Source organism: Mesoplodon bidens (assembly GCF_964165515.1).
Source record: "Mesoplodon bidens genome assembly, chromosome: 17".
NCBI lineage: Eukaryota > Metazoa > Chordata > Mammalia > Artiodactyla > Ziphiidae > Mesoplodon > Mesoplodon bidens.
Window position 1 is genome coordinate 74,597,166 of NC_138174.1, and position 10,514 is coordinate 74,607,679.

The following is a 10,514-nucleotide window of genomic DNA, read 5'->3' on the forward strand; positions in this document are numbered from 1 at the left end:
ACCATCTTTGCCCATCCTGGATGTTTGTCACTTTCATTCTTTTCATTATCTTCATTTCTTTTCCCTTTTTTTCCTTTTCACTTTCTATTTCTCTTCAGGCAGTGTAAGGTGTGTACATTCAATCCTGTGTTAAGTTTAGTCTATATTTCTAAAATTTTTGTTTCATATTTATAATTATTTCTTGGGTTCTTTCACCTCATTTCTGATTTTTAATAATTTTGATTGATATTCTTTTATGTCTTGTATGCTTTTCTTAAAACAGTTATCTGATTTCAAAATTGTTCCTTATAGTTTCGTTGCATTTTCTGAGACTGTCTTTCTGCCATGCTTTCATTGTCTATAGGAACATTATTCTACTAATTCTTTTTATTTTTCTTTAAGTAACTTCATGTAGAATTTAACCTCCATATTTCCTGTTGCACTTTTTATATGAATTTAGTTTTCCTGAATTCTTAGACGGAGGCTTTCTTCAGACTGACTTTTTAACTTAGGAAGGGCTCTTTCTTATGTTGTTTTGTATCATCTTTTAAAAACATGGCAGCTTGCTTTTTTTTTTTTTTTTTTTTTTTTGCGGTACGCTGGCCTCTCACTGTTGTGGCCTCTCCCATTGTGGAGCACAGGCTCCGGACGCGCAGGCTCAGTGGCCATGGCTCATGGTCCCAGCTGCTCCACGGCATGGGGGATCTTCCCAGACTGGGGCACGAACCCGTGTCCCCTGCATCGGCAGGCGGACTCTCAACCACTGCACCACCAGGGAAGCCGGCAGCTTGCTTTCAGTCATTCGGTATCTCTGTCCCTCTCCTCCACGTGAGCCTGGACCTTCTCTTTCTTTCTTCTCTGCTGTCATTATCCTACTCAATTCTGATTCTTCTCATTGGTCCCTCCCCAATGTGATCTGATCTGGAAGGATGCCCTGGAAGTTCATTTCCAAGCGTTCTTAGAGTTTAGATCCTGTGTCTTCAGATCTTTCCACAGACCCTTGGCACTCAGAGTCAGAAAAACTCCTCTGAGTTTCAGCTGCTCCTCCCAAATCGGCACACCTCACTTTCTGTGTTGGCTCTTTGGGGGCTTCTTCTGTCCACAATCCCTACAGCTTTCTTACATTGCTTCTCACACAGATGTTGAGGTTATCTGGATATTCAAAAGTGGCTAGAATTCGTCTACAAACCTCTTTGAGCCTGCTGCATTTTAGGAGATAGCTCTTTGTCAACTGTGCTCATTTCTTCCTTTCATAATTTGCTTTGTTTATTCCTGTCATTTGGGGTCAGTTTTGCTAGTGTTCCCAAATCATCCATTTATTCTCATGTTTTTGTGCATAGGTTTGTTACTGAGCATTTTCTAGGCACTTACCTACAAATTTCATTTAATTCTCACAATAACCCTATGAGGTAGGTATTTTTATTATCCTAATTTTACAGATGAAGAAATGATAATAATTACTTATTTTATTAAGCACTGCACACATATTAACTATACTTCTTATAACAACCCCGAGATGTAGGTCATTTTATTTTCTTCATATTATAGATAAAGAAACTGAAACTTCAAGAGACGGCCACCTGGCCCGTTTTACAGCTGGTGGGTAGCAGCCAGATTTCTAACCTGATTAGGGCTAAATGTCTCCAGAGTATGAACTCCTAACTCTCAAGACCCCTGAGTTAAACGGACCCAGCCTTCAAAATCCTCGCACTGGGGACTTTCCTACTTGTCAACAACACAATTTTGAGAGCGCTGATTGTGGAAGACTAAGAAATATACTAACTCTCAAGGCCGCTGAGTTAAACGGACCCAGCCTTCAAAATCCTCGCACTGGGGACTTTCCTACTTGTCAACAACACAATTTTGAGATTGTGGAAGACTAAGAAATATAGGAGGCTCTCAATGATGCTGTTTCTTTACATCTGATAAAGGAGTCCCAGCTGAAATGATATGGATGTTGAATATCCATGCTGGATAATTTTTAACTGTCAGGCTCATGTTGTTTGCTAGAGAAATGTCTCAATTTCAGAATAACACACTGCTCTGAAATGTTTTCTCCTCTCAGTGTTGCAAACTTCTGATTATTCTTGTCAGGTTTCCTGATGGCTGACCATCCTGGTAAACATCTTCCAGTGTGTGTGTAACAGTTATATGGCAGCAAATGTAACTAAGAATATCATGTTATCCCCAAAATATAGAAAGAACCGTATTGTTATCATGGGCACAGCTGTCATCTTGAAGTGTTGAGAATACCTGGATGAAGGTGTCGATTCTTACTGAGAGCAACTGGCCCAGAAAATATGATGGATTTAGTTAAAACCAGGAGAAAATATCCACAACCAAACCAACTCAGAGAAGCGAGCACAGGAAAGTGATAGAAGAAGCCCTGCCAAGCAAGCTGGTAATACCGTAATCAAATCTTCCATCCGTGTTTCTCTTCATTCAGAAAGTGTCTTTGCTGGATCAAAGGGTCACTTTCACTGGAATTAAAGAGATAATAAATTAAGGTTCTACAGTTCTCAAGGATCAGCGTCTATATTTTACCACATGGTTTATTCACAGAGACATGGCCATGTACTGAGGAAAGCCCTGCAGGGGTTCAAAGGCTGGACCCAGGTCCCAACAGGTCATCATTCATGGGACCTTGGGCCATTCATCCCACGCCTCTGCACCTCATATGTAAACCAGGAGACTGGGCCAGTCTAATCGGGTGGAACTTAGTACTAAAACCCACCAACACCCCTGGCATTTTACCAGATGCTTTCCCTCCGGTGCATGCAGTGGTATTCAATAAATGTTTTTCTTTTTCTTTTGCACTCAAGAACCGTTGCTCACCTGGGCGTGTAGCTATCACTGAATTTCCCTTCTGACCCAGTGATAAAGGAAACATCACTTCTGTCCCTTTCAAAGTCAGGCAAGAGTAAACATAGGCAGAAAGTACTGAGTCTCCAAATACTAAGTTGAACTTAATTTTACTTCCTGATTGAGGTGACCTCAGGCTTGGGGTTCTCAGATGGGCAGGACAGACTCCCCACCCTCTCACGTATCTCTTGGAAATTGTGTGTTTCCATCAAGCTGGAATCTCTCCTCTCCTGAAGGTGTCATCAAATGCCATAAGGTACACGTATCTTATTTGCTGATGATCACTTAGCAACGGAACCCTGTGTTCTGCCAACTTTCTTTTCATGCTGACAACCTAGATTTCACAGAAACTGTGTTTTCTAGAAGGCTTTACAGCCTGGGAAGGGTGACGAAGTGATGTCTCATCACAAACGCAGACGGACAAGGGCACTGGCTGCTTCTGTTTCCGGTGTCTGGGGATATTTTCAAAGTTATGATCATGGCCTGCCATTCAAAAACAATTTATTTTTAATCATGGGCTATTAATCTGCTGTGGATTGATGTCAGTTACCTCATAAAGCTGATGACATAAAGTGCTGGGTTTGTGAAGAAATATCAACTTGATTTTAGCCACAAACATTAAAAACCAGCATAAAACCAATGTGCTGTCAAGGTGGTGTTAGTGCACTAGGGATGCTTACTCACCTTGTAAACAGTGAAGCCGTGTTATTTTTCAGGAGAAAATACTCGCTGTGAGAAATTAGATTTGTCCTGTGGGGTGAGGGATGAAGTAGAATATCTGAGACGTTATTTTATTTTACTTCTTCCATTTATCTTTACTCGTGCTATATGGGTATAGGAGGAAAATATTGTGAGATACCTGACAAAGCAGAAGAGAATTACCTATTTTTGAATGTAAAAAGTGCTCCTCATTTTAATGACAGGCCCTTAAGAAATGAGTTAATATATAAGATTTATTTTAAAAGGGTATCTCATCATGGCAGTAACAAAGAACAGAATAGACCCAATACTGTTGTTCCTTCTATGAAAATCCTGCTTTTCATTTGTGATTCAATCTCCCCACCTTACAGACACTATATATAGTTAACTGATTTTTCCTCACATTTTTTCCTGTGATTATTATGTGATGATAAGAAAGAAGATGATATTATTCTTTTTTCCAAACCAGTCATACCTAAATGTGGGTCCCAATTAATCATCGGGGAGTTGGTATAAAATTATCCACCAACTTCGAGAATTCCTCCCATCAGCCATTACAATAAATGAACAGAGGCTCCTGCTGGTAAGTTTCCAGACCCATTTAAACATTTTCACACTTCTCTTTTAGGTATACAGGACTAAATGATTAAATGGCTTGTTTTACACCCAGACCTTCTGGGGATGAAATTCATTCACTGGTGGCAGTTGGGCAGCAAGTGGACAGCCAAGCTGTTATCCGTTTCTCCCAGCCTGTGGGCTAAAACAGGCATGTCTCTGGTGTTTTCCTTCCTACACGTTGTTTGTTTCTGATAATCATTCTTTCTGACCTGCTGGGTGCCAACCTACAGAGATGGGGAAGTGGTAAAGAGCTTCTGCTCCCCTCGCCACATGGGGGACAAGGTCCCACTCCAACTAGCAAATGCAAAGACACGGGGTAAAGTCAGAGCGGCCAGGGCTCCACGAAGATGACACAGCGTAGCATCAGCGCCACAATTCCCCCATTGCGAAGGATGCCGTAGCTCGGGACGGTCTATGAGATCTGAGACGGAGCATCACCTGGGTGTTGCCGGGATGGACTTCTTGGAGGCGTGTGTTCGCGTCTGCAGGCTTCCTCTGGTGCCATCTGAACTCTCTGAACGGCGGCATCAGATCCAACATAGGAACACCAGGTGCCCCACCCATGTGCACCCACTGTGTGAGTACAATAGTCACAGCCCCCCGAAAAATACAAGGCAAAGCGTGTTATCCACATCTTATAAGGCACGCGCTGTGAACAGTGACACGAGGTGCTTGGGCAGAATCAGTTTCAGTTACGTCTGCAGGGTTGCAGAGAAAGCCCTCGAGCCCCGTTCCTCTTTTTGTATTTTTTTAAATAAATCTTTATTGGAGTATAATTGCTTCACAATGCTGTGTTAGTTTCTGTTGTACAGCAAAGTGAATCAGCCATATGCATCCATATGTCCCCATATCCCCTCCCTCTTGAGCCTCCCTCCCACCTTCCCTATTTATTTCCTACAGTAACACTGAGGAAAAGAGCTTGACAGGAAGCAGGAGGATGCTGGAAACAAGAAAGACCCAAGCGTGATCCACCCAAGGGTATTTATTAAAGAACCTGTGGGTCCTGCATTCCATGAACTGTTAGCAAGTGAGTCTGAAAGGGAGATGGGGTCGCCAGCCCCAGGGCCTGCTTGGTTTATTCAGTACCCCAAATCTAAGGAAAATATGTCTGGATAATTTCCATACATTTTTGTCTTGAGTAAATGCAGATAAGAAGTGAAAAAAGAGAGGGAGAAGAGAAAAGTTTATCTCATTTGTTCTGTTCTCTCTCTCTCTCTCTCTCTCTCTCTCTCATACACACACACAGATACACACATACAAACCGTTAACAGACTTCAAGTCAGTAAGCAAACTGAAATGTTCAAATACTTACTCTATGGAAATATCTTTAGTTTTTTCGAGCTGGAGGGTAGTAGCATGGTGGTATGAAGCTATAGGAGAGAAGGGTAGACCTTCTCGGGCCCCAGACCTCAGGGCACCCACCTAACCTCAGTGTCTTTTAAGGCTCTTTTAACTTTTAGATTATTTTTCCATTTTTTGTTGTCAATTTTGGGGTTTGGGGTGTTTTTTTTGCAGTTTATTTGTTGGAGAATGTTGTTGGTTTTGCCAGTTGCACTCTTATGGTATCGTTTACCATGTTTTTCTGTCACCCATATTTGCTAGAAACTGATGTTACCTGTGATTTTTAACTGCTCCCTTGTTTCATTATGGGTGATAAATTGATGATGTACTGTCTTACTTTTTGCATTCATAAGCCAGAAAACACTCATAAAATGAAACTTCCTCTCATCCACTCTCTTATTACACTGTGTTTATTTAGGAAAGACAGGATAAAGGCTTGAGTCTTTCCCTTTATTTACCAGTTTCCCAAATTGTTTGTTGCTTCTCCAGCATCTTTTAAACAAGCAAGAAGGCCAATGAGTTCCTTTTTTAAAATATTTCTACCATTATGAACCAGTGGATTTAAACATATTTAATGTTGTTCCATGCAGTTGTTATTATTATCGATATTCATATTGTTCATTGGCCAGGGAAACCTCCTCAAATGGACTCCAGCGTCTTTCTAACTTTACCCCAGTCATCTTTGACAGCTGCCATGCTTGAGCAAGCCCAACCTGGCCCATTAAGTGACTCTACGTGGGGTAGCCCCGAGATTTATATCAAGAGAATCCCAGCTGCTCCAAGAGACTCCATTTCCTGCCCCAGTTCCAGACGGCATCTGACTGGAACCCCACGAGAGACCCTGAGCCTAGATTATCCAGCTGAGCCCTTCAGCTGGTCCACAGACTTTCTGAACCACAGAAACGGAGAGAGATATGAAATGATTGTTGTTATGTTTATGTCAGTTAGTTTTCTGGCAATTTCTTGTACACTGATAAATAACCAAAACAAAATATGTTAAATATATACGCTTGTATATATATATGTATACCTATATACATACATATATATGCAAAAAGGAACAAATAAGCCAATATCTATTTTAAAAGGCTATCTATAAATTGAGAGAGAAAAGGAAATAGAGTCAAGAGGATTGGAGCTAAACTTCTTTGTCTGTACTATATTTTGTAGACTTCACTTTGGAACTATGTAAATGTATGTAATAATACATAATTTTACAAAGCAGTACCTAAAAATTAAAACAAAGTGGAGTATAAGAACCTAACTGTGTATGGAGATGGGAGAATAATCACAGAGAGAAGAGTTATTTCAAGTGACGTTTAAAACACGGTGATTTCACTGTGCCTTCTCAGTGGCATATAATGAGAGGCCAAAGGGAACTAAAAACAAAAACAAAATGAAACAAAAAACCTTAAGCTGTTTTCAGAATCATATTATTAGTAATAATACCGCTATTATTTTGCTAAAAGAATTATTATACACTGGACAAGAATAAACACGTACATTACTCTCTTTTGAAATCAAAATTGATAACGTAAAAGAAAAGAGGAACAAATGTAAAATCAAAGAAGTCTGTCTCATGGCCTGAGACCCTAGAAACTCACCTGCCTGGTAAAATGAACCACTCCTGTCTCCTGAGATGCCATGATGGGGATAACGTAAACACTCCCTTCATGCCCCAAGGATGGGAGGCAGAGGAGTGGGGCATCCAGAATATGCTTTGACCCTGGCTGGGAGCATGTTGATGTGACAAGAGTTCTGATCTCTTTCTGCTTCTCTGGTATTCGATAATGACAGCAGCTGGAGTGGATGGAGTGGGGGGAGGGCAGGGGGAAGAACACAGGGAACATGGGAAAGGGAAAAGCAAAGAGGAGGAAGAAAGGAAGAAAAGAAGGAGGGAAGGAAGGAGGGAGAGAAAGGAAGGGAAGGAAAATAATGCATAAGAAAGAAATAAAATAATAATTAAATTGCCTACTTTTTAATTCAGTGTCAGTTTCAGCCTCTTTAATGGCACCAAGGGATGCACACCAGTTCATTCTACAGGCTGTTCATATCTCAGAGCTTCAAACAATAAGAAACGTAGCACCTTAAAGAGCTTGAACCACTTTTATCCTCATCCCTGGTATGTGAGCTAAAGCTTAGCCTACACTTCCTCATTCCCGCAGTAAAACACCTGTGAAGTTATGACGATGTCTCAGAAACTGACCACAGAAGTTAAGGACACTTCCAGCTGTGCCCTCCATGGTGGCTCTTCAGCTTGGCTGTGGCGATTGGATTATGTGCCTAGATAATCTCTTCTAATCTCAGTTCCCATTTTTAATAAAGCTCTGCATAGTCTACTACCTTTGAAGGGAGAATGAAACTGACAAGGTTAGAGTAATGGTTTGTTTGTGTTTACAATGCCTTGCTCCATGGAGCTGAATTTCATACAAGCTTCGTGCAATGGGTCCCCTGTGCCGCTGCAGCCAGGATCCCGGGGCTCGGTTTCCTGAGCAATGACTGATTCTCAGTGTGGGTTCTCATAAGTAATTCAGTGGCTGAGTACATTGGTTTCCAATGTGCAGAGTGGAGAAACGAATGCTTTCCACCATCTACCTACACAGGACTTCAGGGGCAGAACCCATGCTTGCTAAACAGCAGCATTACATCCACGTTTTGATATTTCTTGGCTCATGTTCCAAACAATTTATCAGGCACATCTACGTGTTCAGCGCTGTTAAAATATAAGTCCAGCATTAAAGAATTGCAACCACAAACAGGCAAAGATCTGAGATAAATATTCTGATGGAGGAGAGACTTTCCTTGGCAATGTCCAGCATTTTCAACAGGATGTGTTTTGTTATTCTTGTGTTTGAGGACGCTGAACCATCCACTGGTGATTGTTTTCTGAGTTTCTGAACTGATTACCGTGGAACTGGTTGAAATCTGCCTCTACACAGGGAAAGGAAAGGGCTCAGGACAGTTACTGAAGGATCTGAAGGAGGTACAGCACGTCCAGAGGTGGCAGAAATATGACCTCACTCACATTCCTGAATTCCTGCCCGACCTCTACATTCTGCGAAACTAACCTGAGGCGAGTTCGTGCCAGGGTATCACTTGAGAAGTTTATTAGTCTCTTATTTCAGAGGTCACTGAGTAAGCCTGTACTTCTATTATAATACCTTCTTCCTTAATGAAAGAGTAGCTTAAGCAATCTTGATCAAAACCAAGCCTCTCCATATTCTATTTTTGAAACGATGCATGGATTTATTCCAACCCATTTCCTGGACTGGGGCTCTGACGATTTTTGTTACCTTTGAGTAAATATGTTTTCTTTCCATCACTACACAAACACCCGTTGATATTTACAATATTCTGAAACACCCTTTCTGAACTGTGAACTTTGGCTTTCTTTAACCTTCCATTCTTCTCATGAAATCGATGTTAATTTCTCTTCCAAATAGATACCTGTAACATATCTCCTGACATCTTGTAAGATTTGGAAAGAGAAAGTAGTGTAATAATTAGCATTGCAAAAATTCCCATTCTCTTCCTATTAAGCCAGTGTTCTTGGAAAGGCCCTTAAATTATCATTTATATGTTGCATTTTACATACACATTCTTGGAACTTTACTTCGATTTTTCTGCATAATTTTAATGCCTTAAAGTGCTTGCATTTGCATGTAGCTACTCTTCTCAAGATCAATAGAACCAGCAAAAATAAGCAAATCATGCACGATTTAACTATAGAACTTGGAACATATATGGCCATTTTTTTCCTTTTCATTTTTCTCTGCTACGGTTTGGCCTGAAACTTCAAAGATTTGAGGAAAGGAAAAAAATCTAAATTCCAAAATCGTTTGTGTCTTAGTTTTGATCTCTTCTTTCTTTGTTCCTTTAGAACACAGACTCAGTTCTGGCTCCCTTCATTTCTCGAAGTGCTCAGGATTACTCCCAAAAGGCCGTCCTTGTAGGGATACCTAGGAGATAGAATGATAGGCTCGGGCGGGGAACTCTGCTTAAAAAAGGGACAAGGACCCCCTGCTTTCCAAAGGACATGACTGGGTGAGGCAGTGGCTTTCTGGTTCCGAGAGAGGGGGACGCCCTTGTTAACTGGTCGACTGAACCACAGCAAGATCTCTCTCCTTTTTTCAATTCTTAGTAAAAATTACTCTAAAATTCACTCTACTTGAATAAGCAAACATTCTCTTCTCAGTTGGATACCAAAAAGAGCTATGCGTGAAAGGAGTAGAAAAATGATTGGCTCCCCCTGCGTCTGGAGAAATCATTCCCTTCCATGGAAAGGTAAATGCACAAGCACAGGAAGCAAAAACAACATGAATCAACAACACTAATTTGGAATTAGAAAGGCAGGATGGGCCAAAGGCATGCTCCAGTTTCTCATAACCCACATAGCCCATTAATATCAACGGCACACAGGTCACAAGGTCTAGCACGGGTTCTTCCGTTCTTTAGTGACTTGATCCCAGAGCAGCATTTAACCCCGTTATCACAACTTCCTTCCTGAAGCGCTCTCCCGTCTTTGATCCCCATGACTCAGTATTCTTTGGTCTTCCTTCTATTTCTTTGTTGCTCCAACTTCTAAGAGTTGAAGTTCCTTAATCCTAAATCTTTTCTCTGCTCTCTTTCGTCTTTCCCTACTGATCATCATCAACAATTGATGTGCTTCAAACTTCCATCTATTCACAGATGACTTTTAAATTCCTATTTCTGACATAGCTCACCTCTGAGCCCCAGACTTGGGTTTCCCACCACTATCTCCGCCTGGCTGTCTCAGAAGCACAACAAACTGAGTAAAGTTTTACCTTCCCTTTGCCTCTCCCCTAACTTGGTCCTTCTCTACTGTTTCCTATTAGTGAATGGTCCCTCCCTCTTTCCACTTGATTCCTTTGTTTTCCTTACATCCCATATCTAATCATTAAGCTCTGTCTTTTTCCTCATCAGCATCCCTCCTTACATCTCCTGCCCCACCTCCATCCTCATCCAAGCTACAGTCACTCTCATCTGGATGCGTG